This window comes from Ranitomeya imitator, chromosome 7, assembly GCF_032444005.1.
Source record: "Ranitomeya imitator isolate aRanImi1 chromosome 7, aRanImi1.pri, whole genome shotgun sequence".
NCBI lineage: Eukaryota > Metazoa > Chordata > Amphibia > Anura > Dendrobatidae > Ranitomeya > Ranitomeya imitator.
Genome location: NC_091288.1, coordinates 8875022 through 8899552, shown reverse-complemented (window position 1 = coordinate 8899552; position 24531 = coordinate 8875022). Strand labels below are relative to the sequence as shown.

General features: G+C 44.5%; 1 protein-coding gene across 2 annotated transcripts in view; it reads left to right on the top strand.

Moving 5' to 3' along the window:
- The first annotated feature begins 22819 nt into the window (after positions 1-22819).
- The window catches only part of MRAS (muscle RAS oncogene homolog), a 35218-nt gene continuing 33506 nt past the window's right edge, over positions 22820-24531 (top strand). Inside the window, exon 1 of one of the 2 annotated variants that reach the window (XM_069732657.1) lies at positions 22820-23149. The gene's annotated coding sequence lies outside the window, so the exon portion shown is untranslated. The remainder of the gene's footprint in view (positions 23150-24531) is intronic. The other variant, XM_069732658.1, reaches the window with a different exon arrangement.

The window sequence follows — 24531 nt, the reverse complement described above, 5'->3', positions numbered from 1 at the left end:
CAAAATCCCACCCCGTGGGGTCAGAATGATCACAAGAACGGTGAGCAAAAATCCCAGAACCACGCGGGGGGACCTAGTGAATGAACTGCAGAGAGCTGGGACCAATGTAACAAGGCCTACCATAAGTAACACACTACGCCACCATGGACTCAGATCCTGCAGTGCCAGACGTGTCCCACTGCTTAAGCCAGTACATGTCCGGGCCCATCTGAAGTTTGCTAGGGAGCATTTGGATGATCCAGAGGAGTTTTGGGAGAATGTCCTATGGTCTGATGAAACCAAACTGGAACTGTTTGGTAGAAACACAACTTGTCGTGTTTGGAGGAAAAAGAATACTGAGTTGCATCCATCAAACAACATACCTACTGTAAAGCATGGTGGTGGAAACATCATGCTTTGGGGTTGTTTCTCTGCAAAGGGGCCAGGACGACTGATCCGGGTACATGAAAGAATGAATGGGGCCATGTATCGTGAGATTTTGAGTGCAAACCTCCTTCCATCAGCAAGGGCATTGAAGATTAAACGTGGCTGGGTCTTTCAACATGACAATGATCCAAAGCACACCGCCAGGGCAACGAAGGAGTGGCTTCGTAAGAAGCATTTCAAGGTCCTGGAGTGGCCTAGCCAGTCTCCAGATCTCAACCCTATAGAAAACCTTTGGAGGGAGTTGAAAGTCCGTGTTGCCAAGCGAAAAGCCAAAAACATCACTGCTCTAGAGGAGATCTGCATGGAGGAATGGGCCAACATACCAACAACAGTGTGTGGCAACCTTGTGAAGACTTACAGAAAACGTTTGACCTCTGTCATTGCCAACAAAGGATATATTACAAAGTATTGATATGAAATTTTGTTTCTGACCAAATACTTATTTTCCACCATAATATGCAAATAAATTGTTAAAAAAAACAGACAATGTGATTTTCTGGATTTTTTTTTCTCAGTTTGTCTCCCATAGTTGAGGTCTACCTATGATGTAAATTACAGACGCCTCTCATCTTTTTAAGTGGTGGAACTTGCACTATTGCTGACTGACTAAATACTTTTTTGCCCCACTGTATGTCGGCAAAAAGATAAAAATGTTACCACTCCTAAAATATGACAGTGAAAAAAAATTATAAATTGCTTTGTCCTAAAATAGGCAAGTTCTTAAGGGTATAAGTAGTAACGTGAATGGTAACATTCAAAAGTGCAACTGACCCCACAATAAACCAGCCTCATACAGCGATGTCAGGGGAGAATAGAAAGGTCACGGCTATTAGACGAGAAAGAAATGAAAATGCAGACAGGAAATTGGCAGCAACGAAAAAGAGTTAAAATGGAGACAAAATGTAAAGATTCATATAGAAAGTTGACATCCTGTGTTCTAAATGCTATAAACACATGCATGTTCACCCCACATGTAATATTGTCCCATGTCCTGTCTCTCTCTCTCCTGTGATAATCCTGTAATAATGACTTTCATCAAGGTCCTTCCTTGTTTAAATTTCCCCCATCCTGTTTCCCTTACTATTATAATGTCCCCCATCATAAGCCCCTTCCTGGTAGAATATCCCCCATCCTGAGTCCTTTCCAGTAATAATGTCCCCAATCATGGGCTCCTTCCTGATGTAATGTCCCTGTCCCCTTACTTTAGCAATGTCCTGCATCCTGGTATAATGTCGCCCCATCCTGGGCCCCTTACTTGTATAATGCTACCCATCCTGGGCTCCTTCCTGTTATAATGACCCATGTCCTGGCCCCTTCCTGGTATAATATCCCACATTCTTTAACAATATCCCGCATCCTGGTATAATGTCGCCCCATCCTGGGCCCCTTACTTGTATAATGCTGCCCATCCTGGGCCCCTTTCTGTTATAATGACCCCTGTCCTGGCCCCTTCCTGGTATAATATCCCACATTCTTTAACAATGTTCCCCATCCTGGTATACTGTTCCACATTGCGATAACACCACATTTTCTCTTAATTAGGCCAGATGTATTTTCCAGTAGTTCAAGAGAAATCAGCCATTGTTCATATGAGTCTGAATGTTGACTCTTGAATTGATGTTTGTTGTATTGTAGAAGGGCTGCTGATTGCCTATTATATCAGCTCCAAGAGTTTATTGTGCTGCTATCCTTGGAGGACAGGGACACAGGGTCATCGTACAATCCATGTTTGCTAATAAAATCTGCCAACTCCTTAATGGGGGAAGCCATCTTGCAGAGGTCTGTTCCTCCTGCAGGGTCCTCCATATCCTCTCTCTGGTCTTCGGCTTGTCTTGGGAAACCACATGAGAACCGAACTTGTATCCATTGAGTCCAAACATAGCCCGTGGACCCTGGAAGCTGATGAAGGTGAATGATGTGGCACCGCCTCCCCACGATTCTTCAGCTCGATGGTATGGATCTTCCCATACCAATGGAACAACTACTTAAGCTTCTTCTCCCGTACTTCGGTCGGTAAATTGCCCATGTAAATGCACCTATTCCTCGAGCGCTGACCGCCAGCCCGGCAGATGGTCACTTGGTGGCCTGGTAAATGGTCTTCTGGGGGAACAATATCTGAGCTGACCAGGGTGTTGGAACACCCAGTCTTCAGAGGTTCCTGGGCCTTGATATCAATGACCTTGACTGGCTGAACGTAGCTATGGAGGTTGGCTGGTGTAGGCTGGTCAATCTGCCATATAGTGTAAACATGGTATATCACTTCATTCCCTGCTGGTGTATCCCGAGGATAGTGTCCCTCAGACGCTGATGGCTCTTCCTGGCAAATGTTGACTGGCTGGGCCAGTATACAGGTTCCTTGTCTGGGGCCCTGGCCATGTAGACAATCTTTGGCCATGTGTCCAAGGTGGCAAGATGTATAACAGCACCGTGGGTTGGGCAAATCCCATGTCCTGTTTGTAAATCTTTGTCCTGGTGGGGTTTCTGCTGGGTAGCAGGATAGTCCTGCTCGAATGGTTTGTGGCCGCTCAAATCCTTGGTTGGGGGTCTCCTGGGATCAGTGGGCATATCAGGTCTTCGATTGGCTATAAACTTGTTGGCCAGTCGGGTTGCTTGCTCTGGGGTTTGGGCTTCTGGTCGGCCACCCTCTCTTGGATTTCTGGGACCATTTTCTCCATCAGTTGCTCAAGCTCGATCACGTCCTAGAGGGCAGCATCAGAGTGGGCAGCCCTAACGTTAAGCCAGTTGTTGAAGTGCCAATGGAGTTGACTGATAAATTCTACATAGGAGGCCCCCTGGAGAGACAAAGTTCGGAACTTAGTGCAATATCTCTCAGGGGTGATGGTAAAAAGGGCCAACAGGGTGTCGTTAATTGTCCAGGCAGTCGTGAGGCCCAAGCGACAGGACACCAACCTGTGCCCCATCAGCCAAACTAGTCCACAGGTATTTGACCCAGTCAGCTGTGGGCACCTGGTGCATCAACATTAGGGTCTCAAAGCTTTGCAGATGTTCATGAGCCTCTGTGTTGGACTCATTAAACACTGGCACGTCTCTGTAGCGAAGATGTTTTCCTTTGTGGTTGGCCATCATGAGAGTAGGGTCTAGCGTAGGCAGTAGGGGTACTGGAACGCCCAAAACTGATTCAATAACACAAGCCCTCTCCTCACATGAGGCTCCGGGTCTAAATGCAATCAACAATTTCTGGATTCATGCTGCTTGTGACTGGGTGTTTGATTCCAGACTACCATTAGATCCTGGATTTGGCAAGCAATTTAATGCCTCTTGGTCCACTTCAGCGGAGTTTTCATCATCCACCTTGACATTCTGGGCATCCCAATGGACCAATTGCTGCATCAAAGCCGACCATGTGTCAGTGGCTTGGTATTCAATCCATCGAAGCTGGCACAGCTCTTGTAGTCTCTGTTTCTTGTTGCTGCTGTATTTCCCCTCCGGTCCTCCTCCCAAGGCCGAGATGGTAGCGTTGGACACCAACCATAGGTGTATGCCTCGCCTATGGTCTCCTGGGACTGGCTATCTGCTTCCCTAGTTGTGTAACCCTTGGACGGTTTCTATGATCACCAGTCTCTTGTAACTCCCCTGGATCAGCCGGGCTGAGTAGTATTCCACTGCTGCCACCAAGTATGGAGACATGAGTCAGTAGTTGCCTTTGTTTGCTGGCCTGGTTGAATTTAGAAAGACTGTATGGACCAGGGCTCATTCCACTAAACTCCCGGCCACTTTTCCAGTGAGCAGAATACTACTCAAACAACACAGGGTGAGGGTAACACAGTGTGGCAATACTTGATTGAACCACCAACACACAATACCACATAGTACAGTCCCAGAAAATACATAAGAGGGTGCAAGTTACAGAGTCTCACTCTTCCAATGACTCTTCTTCAGGGCTTCCAGGGCTGACTGTCCCAGCGAGTGGCACCCCGCTTTTGATGGGCACCCACAGAGAGGAAGTAGCAGCAAGCTTAGGAACCTGATGACAGTCCACTGAGATATGTGGTCAGGTGACCTAATTGTCCCAACCTGGGTTCTCCTAACATCTCCATGGGCTCAGTGATAGACAGTGTATCAAACCTGTATTCCTCCGGATGGAGCCATGGTGTCTTGGCTACTGTAATCTAGAGTCTCCTCGTAGAAGGATAAAGGTGCCTTTTTATACCTACATCTTTCCTTCAGGCTATCCTTTACAGGTCAGGGGGAAAGTGACATAAGGTCAGCTCTCTCTCATTGTTCAAGTATTCAAGCAATCTGTATAGTTTGTCAGTCAATGTTTGCAGGTCAACAAGCTTTATGGATTTATACAATGGGTAATCAACATATTAGCTAACATCAATTGTTCAATGACCTTGTGTCCCTGTCCTTCAAGGATAGCAGCACACTAAAGTGTAGGAGCTGGTAGAAAAGGTAAACAGCAGCCCTTCAACAATTCAACAAACATCAATTCAAGAGTCAACGTCCAGGCTCATATGAACAATCGATTATGTCTCTTGAACTACTGGAAAATACACTAACCTAATTAAGAATAAATTCAGAGTCATCACACCCATCCTGGGCCCCTTCCTGGTACAATGCCCCCTATCCTGGACCCCTTCATTGTATAATGTTCCCCATCCTGGGCACCTTCCTGTATCATGTTCTGCCGCTCTTTTCCAACACTTTTAAAAAAAGATTCTTCTAACCTTCCCCTGCTCCCACGACTTTGGTGCGCTGGCAAGGGGAGCACATGATGTCGCTGCCATGAGTCACTCGAGACTGGTATGCTGACATCAGCTGCCGACATCTACTTGGCCAGTGAAGGGTATTGCAGTGAAGGGGGCAGGAGGGTCTCTGCACCACAAAACACATCAGCTAAATGTACGTCCGTAGATGAACATTCAGCTGAAATAGGTTCTGGCATCTGTGGGCCCCTCTTCTGCACAGTCCCGATCGTTACACCACTGGTCATCAGGAGACCAAAGTCAGAGCAAATTATGTGGGCCCATATTATTTACATTGAAAGGCCTGTTTTTTGCAAAACTTAAAGGAGTATTCCATCTCTACTGACTTCCACATGGCGAGGTGAGCAATCGACAGGTATTCTGTATCTGCCCTATTCATTAGACTTTAGGTGGATTTTCAGCTGAAATCCATGTTTAGACCACGTTCACATGTTCAGTATTTGGTCAGTATTTTACATCAGTATTTGTAGCTAAAACCAGGAGTGGAACAATCAGAGGAAAAGTATAATAGAAACATCTGCACCACTTCTGCATTTATCACCCACTCCTGGTTACAAATACTGATGTAAATACTGACCAAATACTGGTGTGAAATACTGACCAAATACTGAACACGTGAATGTGGCCTAAAGTCTGACAATAATCTCACCTCTTGCATGTGAATTAGTTTTCTGAAAACTCCATTAACTTTAATGAAAATTTTCACACGGATTATAAACTGCATGACAACAAATATCCACTTTGTAAATATGTAACAATAATTACTAAACCCCAAGATAATGGAGCCAATCCCCGTCCAGATCAGCCTCCAGATCGCCATCAGCCTCCACATCAGCGTAAGCCTCCATATCAGCGTCAGCCTCCATATCAGTGTCAGCCTCCACATCAGCATCAGCCTCCAGATCAGCGTCAGCCTCCACATCAGCATCAGCCTCCACATCAGCATCAGCCTCCACATCAGCGTCAGCCTCCAGATTAGCGTCAGCCTCCACATCAGCATCAGCCTCCACATCAGCATCAGCCTCCACATCAGTGTCAGCCTCCAGATCAGCGTCAGCCTCCATATAAGTGTCAGCCTCCACATCAGCATCAGCCTCCACATCAGTGTCAGCCTCCAGATCAGCGTCAGCCTCCATATCAGTGTCAGCCTCCAGATCGGCATCAGCCTCCACATCAGCGTAAGCCTCCATATCAGCGTCAGCCTCCATATCAGTGTCAGCCCCCAAATCAGCGTCAGCCTCCAGATCAGCGTCAGCCTCCACATCAGCATCAGCCTCCACATCAGCATCAGCCTCCACATCAGTGTCAGCCTCCATATCAGTGTCAGCCCCCAAATCAGTGTCAGCCTCCAGATCAGTGTCAGCTTCCACATCAGTGTCAGCCTCCAGATTAGCGTCAGCCTCCACATCAGCGTCAGCCTCCACATCAGTGTCAGCCTCCAGATCAGCGTCAGCCTCCACATCAGCGTCAGCCTCCGGATCAGCGTCAGCCTCCAGATCAGTGTCAGCCTCCACATCAGCGTCAGCCTCCAGATCAGCGTCAGCCTCCGATGCCTCCCACGGATCCTGCCATAACCTGCGATGTGTGAATGTGACGCTTATGAGCAGCAGAGACTCCACGGGACCAACCTCTAGGTGTAATGTTCCCTCTTTCACATGCACTAACTATTCAGTTTTTCATAAGGTTTTTTACACGCATGTTAGCCATTGTATTATTTTAGTTTTTTACATTTAAGAAAGATGTTTTTCTAACATTCATGTCCTATAAGGAAGCCGATGGGAAACATCAGAAAATGCCAAATAAAAAAACACCCAAAAAACAAGTATAAAACATTGTAGTATTTACCTAATAAACATAATCACTGCCCAAAGCCCGGTCAGTTCTGCCTCAACCTGTACAGTGAAGCCTTCACTGCTGTTCCTAAGTTCTCCACATGGTGGCAGTCATCACCCACAATACAGAGTCACTGCACTCTCTGTGCCCGGCAAAGGGGACGAGTAATTTGTAATGGGCGAGTTTCCAAGGAAAACTCCATTATTTCTAGGAATATCGCCCCTTGCCGAGGACTCGTCTCCGCCATATGACGCCGCACGGACGAGCTCGGATTAGTAGAACGGCTGCAGAATTGTTTCAAACCTCCAACATCTCCATTAAAAGGACTCTGTCACCTGAATTTGGAGGGAACAATTTTCAGTCCCTTTAAAGAGCCCCTGTCTCCTTACAGATAACAGTTATATGTAGACAGTCCGGTCCACAAGTATTTGGACAGTGACACAATTTTCATTTTATGGATATTTCTTAAAAGGCCACTCACTCAAAATGGGCATTTCTAGGGGCAATAAAAGGACAAACAATAAATGCCAAAAAGGACTGTCCTGCAATGTGTCCTAATCGTGGAGAGCTCACTGTTGTGCCTTTACTTACCTGTTCTATAAAGCTCTTCTTCCCATCTGACCTGGCTGATAACAGAAAGCAATAGTTCATTCACCTGCCGTATGCTCATCTTCTTCCTGGCTGATAACAGAAAGCAATAGTTCATTCACCTGCCGTATGCTCACCTTCTTCCTGTCTGACCTGGCTGATAACAGAAAGCAATATCTCATGAAACTCCTCTACAATTATTGTCTGGGCTGATAGCAGGGAGTGAGAGTTTTAGGCTGAAGGACAGTGATGGGCTGTGCTGGAAAAAATATGTTTCATTTTTATCACTGGCTGATAACAGGGAACACCAGACTGAATTCACCTATGTCCTGTAGTCACAGAGAGGCAGCCCTGAAACCTGCTGTCATAGAGCTGACTGACTGGCTGATAACAGATCGCAATACATTCTGTCCAACTGTCATTGTATTCAACATTGAATGACTGATTATTCACCTCTTTTGTTGTCAACCTGTGAAATGGCTGATAACAGGGAACAATACATGACAGGGGTTGAGGAGTTGGACTCAGACATTGCAATCAGGGCCTAATAGAAAACTCCCACTATAAAAATCATAGCTTTAAGTAATAGGTTCTGTCTCTTTAAGAAAAATGCAGTAATGATAAATAGAATTCTGGGAGGATACATTGTGTCGCTGTCACGTGACTGACGCCTTCTGGTAGTTTCCAAGGAATGAAGCAGATTGTTCATCATTTCACACAATCCCGTCCTCGTGTATAAACCGCTTTATCTTTTTCTGGATTAAAGTGATATAATCTTTTATTTGCAGCCATTGTCTCATGTCGGTAATTACAGGGAATTATAGAAAAGCCGCTTGGAAAATCTGCCCTAAGAATTTTCCTGCAGAAAGACTGGGAACTCTGTGTGGTTCTTAAAGAGACAGTGACTGCAAAGAAAAAAAACAAAAAACTAAAATACTAAGAGATTCTCCACTCCTTCGATTGATCGTAATACAGACCACCATCCCCACTACCACTATCCACCCCACTACCACCTCTATCCACCCCACTACCACCACTATCCACCCCACTACCACCACTATCCACCCCACTACCACCACCACTATCCTCCCCCACTACCACCACTATCCTCCCCCACTACCACCTCTATCCACCCTACTATCACCTCTATCCACCCCACTACCACCACTACAAACCCCACTACCACCACTATCTTCCCCCACTACCACTATCCACCCCACTACCACCACTATCCACCCCACTAACACCACTATCCACCCCACTACCACCTCTATCCACCCCACTACCACCACTATCCTCCCCCACTACCATCACTATCCTTCCCCCACTACCACCTCTATCCACCCTACTATCACCACTCTCCACCCCACTACCACCACTATCCTCCCCCACTACAACCACTATCCTCCCCCATTATCACCTCTATCCACCCCACTACCACCACTATTCACCCTACTATCACCATTCACCACTATCCTCCCCCACTACTACCACTATCCTCCCCCACTATCACCTCTATCCTCCCCCACTACCACCTCTATCCACCCTACTATCACCTCTATCCACCCCACTACCACCACTATAAACCCCACTACCACCACTATCTTCCCCCACTACCACTATCCACCCCACTACCACCACTATCCACCCCACTAACACCACTATCCACCCCACTACCACCTCTATCCACCCCACTACCACCACTATCCTCCCCCACTACCATCACTATCCTTCCCCCACTACCACCTCTATCCACCCTACTATCACCACTCTCCACCCCACTACCACCACTATCCTCCCCCACTACAACCACTATCCTCCCCCACTACCACCTCTATCCACCCCACTACCACCACTATTCACCCTACTATCACCATTCACCACTATCCTCCCCCACTACTACCACTATCCTCCCCCACTATCACCTCTATCCTCCCCCACTACCACCTCTATCCACCCCACTACCACCTCTATCCACCCCACTACCACCACTATTCACCACTATCCTCCCCCACTACTACCACTATCCTCCCCCACTATCACCTCTATCCACCCCACTACCACCACTATTCACCACTATCCTCCCGCACTACCACCACCATCCTCCCCCACTACCACCTCTATCCACCCTACTATCTCCACTCTCCACCCCGCTACCACAAATATCCACCCCCATTATCACCTCTATCCACCACTCTCCTCCCCCACTACCACCATTTACCTTTCTCACAAACCCTCCATCAGTCCAGCCTTTGGATAAGAGGCGGCTTCCCTTGCAGAAACTGCCACCTCTATCCACCACTATCCTCCCCCACTATCACCTCTATCCACCCCACTACCATCACTATCCTCCCCCACTGCCACCACTATCTTCCCCCACTACCATCACTATCCTCCCCCACTACCACCACTATCCTCCCCCACTACCACCACTATTCTCCCCCACTACCACCTCTATCCACCCCACTGCCACCTCTATCCACCCCACTACCACCACTATCCTCCCCCACTACCACCTCTATCCACCCCAATGCCACCTCTATCCACCCCACTACCACCTCTATCCACCCCACTACCACCACTATCCTCCCCCACTACCATCACTATCCTCCCCCACTACCACCATTTACCTTTCTCACAAACCCTCCATCAGTCCAGCCTTTGGATCAGAGGCGGCTCCCCCTTGCAGTAACCTTCCTCTATGAGAGACCACCAGAGATAAATAACACAGTCTATGTATAGGATGCGGTGATTCCACATGTGTTCAATGGACACAGACGAAATCACAGCACATACAAAAGGGGGCAGCACTTTGGGAGGAGCGGGGTATCCGCTGCGTCCAAAACGCTGGGATTCCAGACCGTGGACACATAGCCTAAGTGTTATAATGTCTATATGCAAATCCAGTCCTGTGACTGTTAACTCTAAGAATCAGAAAGCTCAGGATGAACAGATATGTTGTCCTGTGACTATTACAATGTGGAAGTCTTAGCATTTACTGTCACTCACGATGGGAAAAACTCAGTCTGAATATGATTATTGGGTTCTCTCCTTTAGTGAACCCATTTCTAAAGTTCCTGCCTGGAAATTCTGAATAAATTCAGGAGGACCCCAGACTCAGGACCCCTATTAACAAATAGGGGGAGAAGGCTGCTGCATGCATTCAAGGAGGCGCATTGATCTCACTGAGAACTGTGTAATACTTCTTGTCTCCTGAGGGGGCGCTGAAGGGAAATTAAAGACCCCTGTGCCTTATTTGCTCATGTTTAATGTACTTGTCTATATTTGCCCCGTATTCACATGTAAAGCGCCATGGAATAAATGGCGCTATAAAAATGTATAATAATAATAATAATAATAATAAATATCCCCTCTCTCAGTCCAGCATTCAACCTCTGTCCTATGCTGTAATCGGAGCATAAATCACACACCGACCCAGGCCACACACCCGCGCATGCACGCTGCCACCACTCACCGAATACACGGGCGATGAGTCCCGGAAATATTACTACTACTGTCTGCCACTCATAAGGGTCACACACTTTAAGGCTATGGATTATTTAGCACATACAAGGTTCAGACTTATTAAAGTTTTAAGCTTTAATAGAAAAGGTACAGTGCTTACAGTAAAAAGAGTATAAAAATATGGAAATAAAGAGTAACATACAAAAATGCAAAAACAGTAACAAAATAAAATGGAGAAAACTTACAGAAATATCAAACTTTGCATTATGATTCTCTGTCCCTGAGGGAGGGAGAAATATGGAATGGATCACATCAGTTTTCCAGGCTGCCCTCACATGCGAACATGTTTCTTTGTGTGTTGGTCTAATTTATAGAGTCAACCTGGAGGTCGAATTTCTAGACCAGCCTCTCAGGTTAATATTGTAATTGCTGGTTTGTGACTGGACCATGGCCACTCCACCAATGAATATATTATTTCCTCTGAAACTCTTTGTGTAACTTTTCTCATAGATAGATAGTGTCAGGCTGTAATTTACATCTCTCTTCAAAAGGGGCAGAAGGTGTGAAACGTTTCCCCTTCTTCCTGGTTCTTAGCAAGGCCTCCTGGCGAGATTGGAGACAGTAGACTGCCTTCTCAGGATAACATATGCTGTGCCCCGTGTGAGACCTGCAGTATCAGGACAGGTGCTAAATTACTACTAGTCACACATTTATACCTATACATAGTTCACTACACCCTACTATCAGCCTAACATAAAGGGATTGCTTAATAATAATAATCTTTATTTTTATATAGCGCTAACATATTCCGCAGCGCTTTACAGTTTTGCACACCTTATCATCACTGTCCCCGATTGGGCTCACAATCTAGAATTCCTATCAGTATGTCTTTGGAATGTGGGAGGAAACCGGAGTGCCCGGAGGAAACCCACGCAAACACGGAGAGAACATACAAACTCTTTGCAGATGTTGTCCTGGGTGGGATTAGAACCCAGGACCCCAGCGCTGCAAGGCTGTAGTGCTAACCACTGCGCCACCGTGCTGCCCGTGCTTAATGCGGAGAGCCCCTTTAATACAAGCAGGATACACCCGGACACATGATCTATAAACCTTCCCTTTATCATTGATTTTCTAATGTTCTGATGGTTTTCCAGCCCTTGATAGAATAAGCAATAAACTCGCCCTGTGAAGTTTAGGAGTGCGGGGGAAGGAGCTATCAGGGGTGAAGTGTCGCTAATTGCACTGATGGAAATGGTTTCTCCATAATGGGCTGAGATCAGGAAGCTGCGGACACAAAATTCATAAAACATTCAGTGTTTTCCAGAAGTTTGCTGTGTGAGGATGAATGACAGTGATATATGGGCTCTGGATACAACATGTGAATTTCTGCAATTCCCTGATATATTGTAACAATGTAGAAAAGCAGCAGTGATGCTGATCGTTACAATGTATCGGGCGCCATCTGCAAAATACCAGTCGTTCATGGCAGCCTGTATTCTGTATATAGATGAGCAGTGATACATGAAGGAAGGTGATGTTTTGGAGGGGCCCCCGGGGGGGGGGACTGTGAGCCCCCCAGCTCCTATCACATCTCTGCGCTGGACTAGAACATGGACAAAGGGGAATTCGACACAGAACCTCCTCCATTTATGTTCTTAGAGGAGTTCACTGAAGTTCATAATATGGGTAAAATACTTGTAAAAATAAGCAGCTAATCAAGAACTGAGGGGTTATTTATTCTATAGTGCACAGCTACTTACCCCTGTGGTCTCAGAGTGGCCAGTTACCTCGGCAAGGAGTGCGCTCTGCTTCAGGTTCAGAGAGGACTCCGTACAGACCTGCAGGTGAATCACACCCTGGCTGGACTGGCACACAGGAGAGAAGGAGAATCCTCCGGTGGGCCACCACCCTCTTATGTGAGCAGTACTTGGTGAAATATACTAGAATCACTATGTACAGACAATGGCAGAGTCTCGTTCATGTAACAATCTACCCAGTTCTTTGTTATATCAATTTCGGATTGAGGATAATGTCACATTTTCATGTAGCTGAAAAGTGGGGCCTTGGAGTTGGATACTTGTGGCCCCTTGGCCCCTCAGTCCAACACTGATCATACAGCTGGTCCAAACTATAACTCTTTAGGAGAGCACCGTCCCCTAAAAATCAGGTGCTCAGGAGGAAGAATAGCGGGGTGCTCCTGAAGAAAGAAGATTGGAGCAACCTTTTAACTTCCCTCACCATGGTCACCCCACTATACACTGGTGAACGGTATTTTTATGTGGACACTGTATGGTACTGTCTCTATATATAATTGTCTAAGGGGTACTTCTGTCTCTCTGTCTGTCCCGGAAATCCCGCGTCTACGGGCACAGTCCGGCCGAGAATTAGTCCCTCCCTACTTCCGTCCAGTCACTGCCCGGCGCCGGCTCCATACTCCCCTCCAGTCAGCGCTCACACAGGGTTAATGGCAGCGTTATGCCGTGTTATGTCGCGGTGTAACGCACTCCATTAACGCTGCTATTAACCCTGTGTGACCAACTTTTTTAGTATTGATGCTGCGTATGTGGCATCAATAGTAAAAAGATCTAATGTTAAAAATAATAAAAAAAATAAAAAAATCATTATATTCTCACCTTCCATGGGCCCCCGGATCCAGCCGAGGCCTTTCCGGCTCCTCGCGACGCTCCGGTGACCGCTCCATGCTGCGATCTCGCGAGATAATGACTTAGCCATCTCGCGAGACCGCTACGTCATCATCTCGCGAGACTGCAATGCATTCTTGGGACCGGAGCGTCGCGAGGAGCATCGGTAAATGCCTCGGCTGGATCCGGGGGGCCGACGGAGGGTGAGTGTATAACTATTTTTTATTTTAATTCTTTTTTTAACAGGGATATGGTGCCCACATTGCTATATACTACGTGGGCTGTGTTAAATACTGCGTGGGCTGTGTTATATACTACATCTCTGTGCTATATTCTATGTGGGCTGTGCTATATATTACGTGGCTGTGGTATATATTACGTGGCTGGGCAATATACTACATTGCTGTGCTCTATACTACGTGACCTGTGTTATATACTGCATGGGCAGTGTTATATACTACATCTCTGCTATACACTATGTGGCTGTGCTATATACTAAGTGGCTGGGCAATATACTACGTGTCTGTGCTATATACTACGTGTCTGTGCTATATACTACGTGTCTGTGCTATATACTACGTGGCTGTGTTATATACTACGTGGTTGTGTTATACACTACATGGCTGTGTTATATACTACGTGTCTGTGTTATATACTACGTGTCTGTGTTATATACTACATTGCTGTGCTCTATACTACGTGACCTGTATTATATACTGCAAGGGCAGTGTTATATACTACATCTCTGCTATACACTATGTGGCTGTGCTATATACTAAGTGGCTGGGCAATATACTACGTGGCTGGGCAATATACTACGTGTCTGTGCTATATACTACGTGTCTGTGCTATATACTACGTGTCTGTGTTATATACTACGTGGCTGTGTTATATACTACGTGGTTGTGTTATACACTTCATGGCTGTGTTACATACTACGTGGCTGTGTTATATACTACGTGGCTGGGCAATATACTACGTGGGCTGTGCAATATACTACGTGGGCTGTGCTATATACTATGTGTCTGTGTTATATACTACGTGGCTGTGTTATATACTACGTGTCTGTGTTATATACTACATGGCTGTGTTATATACTACGTGGCTGTGTTATATACTACGTGGTTGTGTAATACACTACGTGGCTGTGTTATATACTACATGGCTGTGTTATATACTACGTGGCTGGGCAATATACTACGTGGGCTGTGCTATATACTACGTGGCCTGTGTTATAAGCTACTTGGCTGTGGTATATTTCTCTGCTGTATCTGTGCATCATGAATCGTGGTATGTGTTAAAGAGGGGGGGACCCACTGAGACTTCTTTCGCCCGGGGCCCTCAAAACCCTGGAGCCGGACCTGGCTTCACTGATTGGTCATGCCCGGCCGCGAACAATCAGCGACAAGCGCAGTCCGCCGCGAATTGAACCACGTTTCGCTAATTGGTCGCGCCCGGCCGGCTGAATCCTGTGTATAAATTGCATTATTCTGAAAACTTCATAAAATAAACTACATATATATTCTAGAATACCCGATGCGTTAGAATCGGGCCACCATCTAGTTATATATATATATATATATATATATATATATACACACTGTATAGCTGTATTATGTGTACGCTGTATGGTACGGGTACATATGAATGTCATAACCCCCTTGACGGCATACATATGTACTGTACTTGGAGCAGAACTGACAAGTACATACCGGTCTCTAATCTCCCCTCATCTCTGAACTCCTGGGCCTCGGTCCACTTCTGTCTAATCTGCCATCTCTCAGATCACTCTCATCTTCTCTTCTTCACCCTTCACAATCCGATTTCAGCTCCTTACACTGCCCTCGCTAAAGTCTCTAATGATCTACTAACATCGAAATTCAATGATCCCTGCTGATCTCCTGGATCTCCCTGCAGCATCTGACACCACGGATCAACAGCTCCTCCTCAATATGCTCCGCTCTATCGTCTCTCCTCGTTCTCCTCCTACATCTCTGACCGCTCCTTCAGTGCATCATCTTCTTCCTCTAATCTCCCTCCTGTTGGGGTTCTTCAGGGTCAGTCCTAGGTCTTCTCCTCTTATTGTCAGTGTTCCTAAGGGTTCAGTCCTAGGTCCCTTCCTCTTCTACCTATTTACTGCCCCATTGGACAAACCATTATGTATTTCACTGCCCGCTTTTAAGTACTCGTGTACTGTATACACATTTGAGGACCCGGTGCACCATATATTTTGTGCTAATTGGATGTTTGATACATCTGAACTTGTTCATATAGTCTGCTCTCCGGCACTATTGCACTTTTTGTCTATAGTTGCATGCTCTACCCCCTATTTGATATAGGTCCTACCATCCATTCCTGGGACCCTAAACTGCCATATGGAACCATAATTGGTTCTTCTTTTAAAATGTTTTTGTTTGTTTTCTCGTATGTTCTCCATGATGTTGTAATAAAATGTCATATGTGTTTGGTGATCACTGTTTTTGCTTTCCTCTTTTCTGTTGTGCTTCTTTATGAATATTTTTGTATGCACCAGGTGATCCCAGTATTTTGATGGCTTGGTGCTGCCCACTTCCCTTAATCTTATGAGATAAAACATTGCAGCACTCGGCCCAGTGTTACTCTATTGGATCCAACTGGATGAACAGGTAGGTGACGGCACTGCGGGAGTGCATGAACGCTTCACAAATGATGGGGAAAAGGCTTTTTTTTCAAAGTGTTTCAACGCCGTATCGTGTGACCGCTGTATGGTACTAGTATATATACAGTGTATAGCAGTATTATGTGACCACTGTATGGTACTGGTATATATGCAGTATATAGCAGTATTATGTGGACACTGTATGGTACTAGTATATATACAGTGTATAGCAGTATTATGTGGACACTGTATGGTACTAGTATATATACAGTGTATAGCAGTATTATGTGGACACTGTATGGTACTAGTATATATACAGTGTATAGCAGTATTATGTGGACACTGTATGGTACTAGTATATATACAGTGTATAGCAGTATTATGTGACTACTGTATGGTACCAGTATATATGCAGTATATAGCAGTATTATGTGGACACTGTATGGTACTAGTATATATACAGTGTATAGCAGTATTATGTGACTACTGTATGGTACTAGTATATATACAGTGTATAGCAGTATTATGTGACTACTGTATGGTACCAGTATATATGCAGTGTATAGCAGTATTATGTGGACACTGTATAGTACCAGTATATATGCAGTGTATAGCAGTATTATGTGGACACTGTATGGTACTAGTATATATACAGTGTATAGCAGTATTATGTGACTACTGTATGGTACTAGTATATATACAGTGTATAGCAGTATTATGTGACTACTGTATGGTACTAGTATATATACAGTGTATAGCAGTATTATGTGACTACTGTATGGTACCAGTATATATGCAGTATATAGCAGTATTATGTGGACACTGTATGGTACTAGTATATATACAGTGTATAGCAGTATTATGTGACTACTGTATGGTACTAGTATATATACAGTATATAGCAGTATTATGTGACTACTGTATGGTACCAGTATATATGCAGTGTATAGCAGTATTATGTGGACACTGTATAGTACTAGTATATATACAGTGTATAGCAGTATTATGTGACTACTGTATGGTACCAGTATATATGCAGTGTATAGCAGTATTATGTGGACACTGTATAGTACCAGTATATATGCAGTGTATAGCAGTATTATGTGGACACTGTATGGTACTAGTATATATACAGTGTATAGAAGTATTATGTGACTACTGTATGGTACTAGTATATATACAGTGTATAGCAGTATTATGTGACTACTGTATGGTACTAGTATATATACAGTGTATAGCAGTATTATGTGACTACTGTTTGGTACTAGTATATATACAGTGTATAGCAGTATTATGTGACTACTGTATGGTACTGGTATATATGCAGTGTATAGCAGTATTATGTGGACACTGTATGGTACTAGTATATATACAGTATATAGCAGTATTATGTGACCACTGTATGGTACTGGTATATATGCAGTATATAGCAGTATTATGTGGCCACTGTATGGTACTAGTATATATACAGTGTATAGCAGTATTATGTGACTACTGTATGGTACTAGTATATATACAGTATATAGCAGTATTATGTGACTACTGTATGGTACTAGTATATATACAGTGTATAGCAGTATTATGTGGACACTGTATAGTACTAGTATATATACAGTGTATAGCAGTATTATGTGACCACTGTATGGTACTGGTATATATGCAGTATATAGCAGTATTATGTGGACACTGTATGGTACTAGTATATATACAGTATATAGCAGTATTATGTGACTACTGTATGGTACCAGTATATATGCAGTGTATAGCAGTATTATGTGGACACTGTATAGTACTAGTATATATACAGTGTATAGCAGTATTATGTGACTACTGTATGGTACTGGTATATATGCAGTATATAGCAGTATTATGTGGACACTGTATGGTACTAGTATATATACAGTGTATAGCAGTATTATGTGACTACTGTATGGTACTAGTATATATACAGTATATAGCAGTATTATGTGACTACTGTATGGTACCAGTATATATGCAGTGTATAGCAGTATTATGTGGACACTGTATAGTACTAGTATATATACAGTGTATAGCAGTATTATGTGACCACTGTATGGTACTGGTATATATGCAGTATATAGCAGTATTATGTGGACACTGTATGGTACTAGTATATATACAGTGTATAGCAGTATTATGTGACTACTGTATGGTACTAGTATATATACAGTATATAGCAGTATTATGTGACTACTGTATGGTACCAGTATATATGCAGTGTATAGCAGTATTATGTGGACACTGTATGGTACTAGTATATATACAGTGTATAGCAGTATTATGTGACTACTGTATGGTACTAGTATATATACAGTATATAGCAGTATTATGTGACTATTGTATGGTACCAGTATATATGCAGTGTATAGCAGTATTATGTGGACACTGTATAGTACTAGTATATATACAGTGTATAGCAGTATTATGTGACTACTGTATGGTACTAGTATATATGCAGTGTATAGCAGTATTATGTGGACACTGTATGGTACTAGTATATATACAGTGTATAGCAGTATTATGTGACTACTGTATGGTACTAGTATATATACAGTATATAGCAGTATTATGTGACTACTGTATGGTACCAGTATATATGCAGTGTATAGCAGTATTATGTGGACACTGTATAGTACTAGTATATATACAGTGTATAGCAGTATTATGTGACTACTGTATGGTACTAGTATATATGCAGTGTATAGCAGTATTATGTGGACACTGTATGGTACTAGTATATATACAGTATATAGCAGTATTATGTGACTACTGTATGGTACCAGTATATATGCAGTGTATAGCAGTATTATGTGGACATTGTATGGTACTAGTATATATACAGTGTATAGCAGTATTATGTGACTACTGTATGGTACTAGCATATATACAGTATATAGCAGTATTATGTGACTACTGTATGGTGCCAGTATATATGCAGTGTATAGCAGTATTATGTGGACACTGTATAGTACTAGTATATATACAGTGTATAGCAGTATTATGTGACTATTGTATGGTACTAGTATATATGCAGTGTATAGCAGTATTATGTGACTACTGTATGGTACCAGTATATATACAGTGTATAGCAGTATTATGTGACTATTGTATAGTACTAGTATATATGCAGTGTATAGCAGTATTATGTGACCGCTGTATGGTACTAGTATATATACAGTGTATAGCAGTATTATGTGGACACTGTATAGTACTAGTATATATACAGTGTATAGCAGTATTATGTGGACACTGTATGGTACTAGTATATATACAGTGTATAGCAGTATTATGTGACTACTGTATGGTACTAGTATATATGCAGTGTATAGCAGTATTATGTGGACACTGTATGGTACTAGTATATATACAGTGTATAGCAGTATTATGTGACTACTGTATGGTACTAGTATATATGCAGTGTATAGCAGTATTATGTGACTACTGTATGGTACCAGTATATATGCAGTGTATAGCAGTATTATGTGACCGCTGTATGGTACTAGTATATATACAGTGTATAGCAGTATTATGTGGACACTGTATAGTACTAGTATATATACAGTGTATAGCAGTATTATGTGGACACTGTATGGTACTAGTATATATACAGTGTATAGCAGTATTATGTGACTACTGTATGGTACTAGTATATATGCAGTGTATAGCAGTATTATGTGGACACTGTATGGTACTAGTATATATACAGTGTATAGCAGTATTATGTGACTACTGTATGGTACTAGTATATATACAGTGTATAGCAGTATTATGTGACTGCTGTATGGTACTAGTATATATACAGTGTATAGCAGTATTATGTGACCGCTGTATGGTACTAGTATATATGCAGTGTATAGGAGTATTATGTGAATACTGTATGGTACTAGTATATATACAGTATATAGCAGTATTATGTGAGTACTGTATGGTACTAGTATATATACAGTGTATAGCAGTATTATGTGACTGCTGTATGGTACTAGTATATATACAGTGTATAGCAGTATTATGTGACCGCTGTATGGTACTAGTATATATACAGTGTATAGCAGTATTATGTGACCACTGTATGGTACTAGTATATATACAGTGTATAGCAGTATTATGTGACCACTGTATGGTACTAGTATATATACAGTGTATAGCAGTATTATGTGACTACTGTATGGTACTAGTATATATGCAGTGTATAGCAGTATTATGTGGACACTGTATGGTACTAGTATATATACAGTGTATAGCAGTATTATGTGACCACTGTATGGTACTAGTATATATATAGTGTATAGCAGTATTATGTGACTACTCTATGGTACTAGTATATATACAGTGTATAGCAGTATTATGTGACCACTGTATGGTACTAGTATATATATAGTGTATAGCAGTATTATGTGACTACTCTATGGTACTAGTATATATACAGTGTATAGCAGTATTATGTGGACACTCTGTTCATTACATTTTCACCAGGTGACACGCTTGCTTGCTTGCTTGCTCATAAACGTTCCAAATAACTGTGAACGTCTCCTGTTCTGCGCACTGATGACGCCTGGGGCCCTTGTTACAGGTGCAGTGTGTTCCATGGTGTCACACGCTCATGTGTCGCTGCCGTCAGGTGTCACTTACTGAGAACACGTCACAGCTCCTTCGCGACATCAGTGTCACTATTTTGCTATTGTGGATGTAGTGTAAGGGTACCGTCACACAGTGCAATTTTCATCGCTACGACGGTACGATCCGTGACGTTCCAGCGTCGTATCAATATCGCTCCAGCGTCGTAGACTGCTGTCACACTTTGCAATCTACGACGCTGGAGCGATAATTTCATGACGTATGTGCGATGTAGAAGCCGTTGGTTACTATACGCACATCGTATACGATATATGTTACACCATGCAATCATGCCGCCACAGCGGGACACTAGACGACGAAAGAAAGTTTCAAACGATCTGCTACGACGTACGATTCTCAGCGGGGTCCCTGATCGCAGGAGCGTGTCAGACACTGCGATATCGTAACTATATCGCTCGAACGTCACGAATCGTGCCGTCGTAGCGATCAAAATTGCACTGTGTGACGGTACCCTTACTTATGGCTACAAGATAACAATCACACTGGACACACGTAGGGATGACCCCCACATTACTGCACTCCAGCGTTGTGTCTGCGCAGTCAATAGTCCACAATGCGGAAAGTCCTCATAGTGGAGATCATCGGGATCTTTGTGTCTTGAACCATCGCCATTTTCAAGTTCACTGCTTGATGTCAGTGAATGGAGACATCATGTTTAAATGCCTAACTTACACGCCGCTATACACATTACATGTCTGTGGGCCGAGCGATACTTCAGCCGATGATTCTGATACTAGTGACTACTTTTGTAGCAAGGGGACACTTGTGCACTCTCAAACATCAAGGCCTGCATGCTGGCTCGGACTGGCCCATAGGGTAACAGGGGAATTCCCGGTGGGCCCCTGTGCAGATCTGGGCCCCCAACCCCACTGTATGGGCAGTACTTGGCATAATTCACTTGATTCACTCTGTACAGAAAAAAGCAACATCTCATCATTCACTAACCAAACTACCCAGTTTATTATTATATAGAGCTATAGGTAAATTTGTGAACGAGGGTAGTGTAATATTTGTATGCAGGTGAAAAGTGGCCCCCCCAAAGTCAATGTTACAGGTGGGGCCTTAGCACCCCAGTCTGTCACTGCCTGCATGCCACCGCTCCCTCTGCACCCCCCTATTGCTGCACCTCTCCAAGTGGAAATAGATTTTTTATAGAATTTTTAATTCACAGGACTGGTGCCGTAAAGGAATTTTTCATTTTTGAAAACCCCTTCAGGATAATATTAGCTGCAATATTACAATTACTTAGAATTCAGAAGGGCCAATTAACGTGTCCATAGCGGTGCCTAAAAATCCAAGTAATAATGATGGTAAATCTCTGCAGTGAGTGTTGCTCAGCGGAGGGGCGAGGTTCCTAATATTGGGGTCCAGGTTCAGTTTCCATGGGTTGCTTTATCTGTTGGGGGTGACCTGTGCATTGTCACACTGTTTCCTGCCATGTCATCCATACTCCAGGTGACCAGGGGAGGATCTGAGTCACACTATGACCAGGAGCCATTGTTATTGTGTGCACCCAGCAGGCAGCTCAGGGCTGGGCAGCCCCATGATAACAGGACTGGGAGCACCAAAGAATGACAGCTAACCAGCCCCATGTAAGGAGTGGTTTTCTTAAGGAAGTCCAGGTACAAAGTCTCCTATTCTTCCACCCCAGTAACTAAATCCCCAAATTCAACACGTTTCTGCCAAAACCCCAATTAATCCTTGCCCCAGACCCCCAGAATCTGTCCTCCTCCTCCTCTCACAGAGGCTTCTAGTCAGTCCCAGACCCAGTCCACCTTAAGAGCAACATTCTGAGGACTCAGCTTGTGGACGAGTCCATTGTGTCCTGGAGGGGGGCGAGCATTCCGCATGCTGGTAGTTCACTGTATGGATATATGCTCTAAGTGTGTTCACATTCTAATGGGGAATAAAGATGAAACTTTGTATCCTGTAAGAGCAGAAAATGACTAAACTAAAGAATAGACCTGCGGAGCGGGATCAGAGGCGGCGGCGCCTCCCCCGGCAGCCGCTATTTTTAGCATCAGCTGTTGCAATATAAAGAATGGTGAGCAGAGCTGTGAGCATTGGATTATTGAAGAGGTTCCGCAGCAGCCGCAGCAGGGGCTGGGGGCACAGAGACCCCGGGGCTGGCACAGCATGAAGTGAGAGCAGCCGGCCGGGGGCCACAGCTGGTGAGTACAGGCAGCAGCCCCATGTAAGAGGGCACAGACACCATGGGATGGGGGAAAGGAATCTGCAGTGATCTCATCTTCATCAGCCATTAACCCTGTCCCTGCCAGATCTAATCCTCCCTGTCCCTGGGGTGGAGGGGGGTCTGAGACCACCAGGCCCAGAGTCTGCGGACACTTAATACTTCACTGGGGTCTCGTGGTGCTTCTGCCCAGGCCTGCAGGGGTTAACCAGACCCCCACTACATCCCCCAAAGAGGAGTCCTCCGGAGACCATGGAGTGACCTATGAAAGGGTTAATATTTAGTTGCTTGGGGGATTTTGTATTAATTTGTTTTCATTCTTTGTTTATCTTTTTCTGCTTAATATAAATATAAACTTCTGAAGATTGGAAATCAGATCTCTACGGTCAGAACTTGTCTGAGCTGCTGCGACGCCTCTTCTATGCCGGACGTTCTATTAGAAACGGAGAAAAACACATATATATATATATATCTCTTAGGAACTGGTAGCAATTTACATGGGACTGTTGTCACATTAATATATGAACTGCATATATGTTCAGGTCTCGTGCATTGTCCACCCACCTACTAAGAATTTCTTGTCACAGGACAGACTGTGACTTGTAGTGCTGCACATTGTGCTGGGTGATGTCAGAGTCATTCATTTTGTAGCCCAGGGACCAGCGCCAGGTCCAGTCATTCATGTTGTAGCCCAGGGACCAACTCCAGGTCCAGTCAGTCATGTTGTAGCCCAGGGACCAGCGCCAGGTCCAGTCAGTCATGTTGTAGCCCAGGGACCAGCGCCAGGTCCAGTCAGTCATGTTGTAGCCCAGGGACCAGCGCCAGGTCCAGTCAGTCATGTTGTAGCCCAGGGACCAGCGCCAGGTCCAGTCAGTCATGTTGTAGCCCAGGGACCAGCGCCAGGTCCAGTCAGTCATGTTGTAGCCCAGGGACCAGCGCCAGGTCCAGTCAGTCATGTTGTAGCCCAGGGACCAGCGCCAGGTCCAGTCAGTCATGTTGTAGCCCAGGGACCAGCGCCAGGTCCAGTCATTCATGTTGTAGCCCAGGGACCAACTCCAGGTCCAGTCAGTCATGTTGTAGCCCAGGGACCAGCGCCAGGTCCAGTCAGTCATGTTGTAGCCCAGGGACCAGCGCCAGGTCCAGTCAGTCATGTTGTAGCCCAGGGACCAGCGCCAGGTCCAGTCAGTCATGTTGTAGCCCAGGGACCAGCGCCAGGTCCAGTCAGTCATGTTGTAGCCCAGGGACCAGCGCCAGGTCCAGTCAGTCATGTTGTAGCCCAGGGACCAGCGCCAGGTCCAGTCAGTCATGTTGTAGCCCAGGGACCAGCGCCAGGTCCAGTCAGTCATGTTGTAGCCCAGGGAC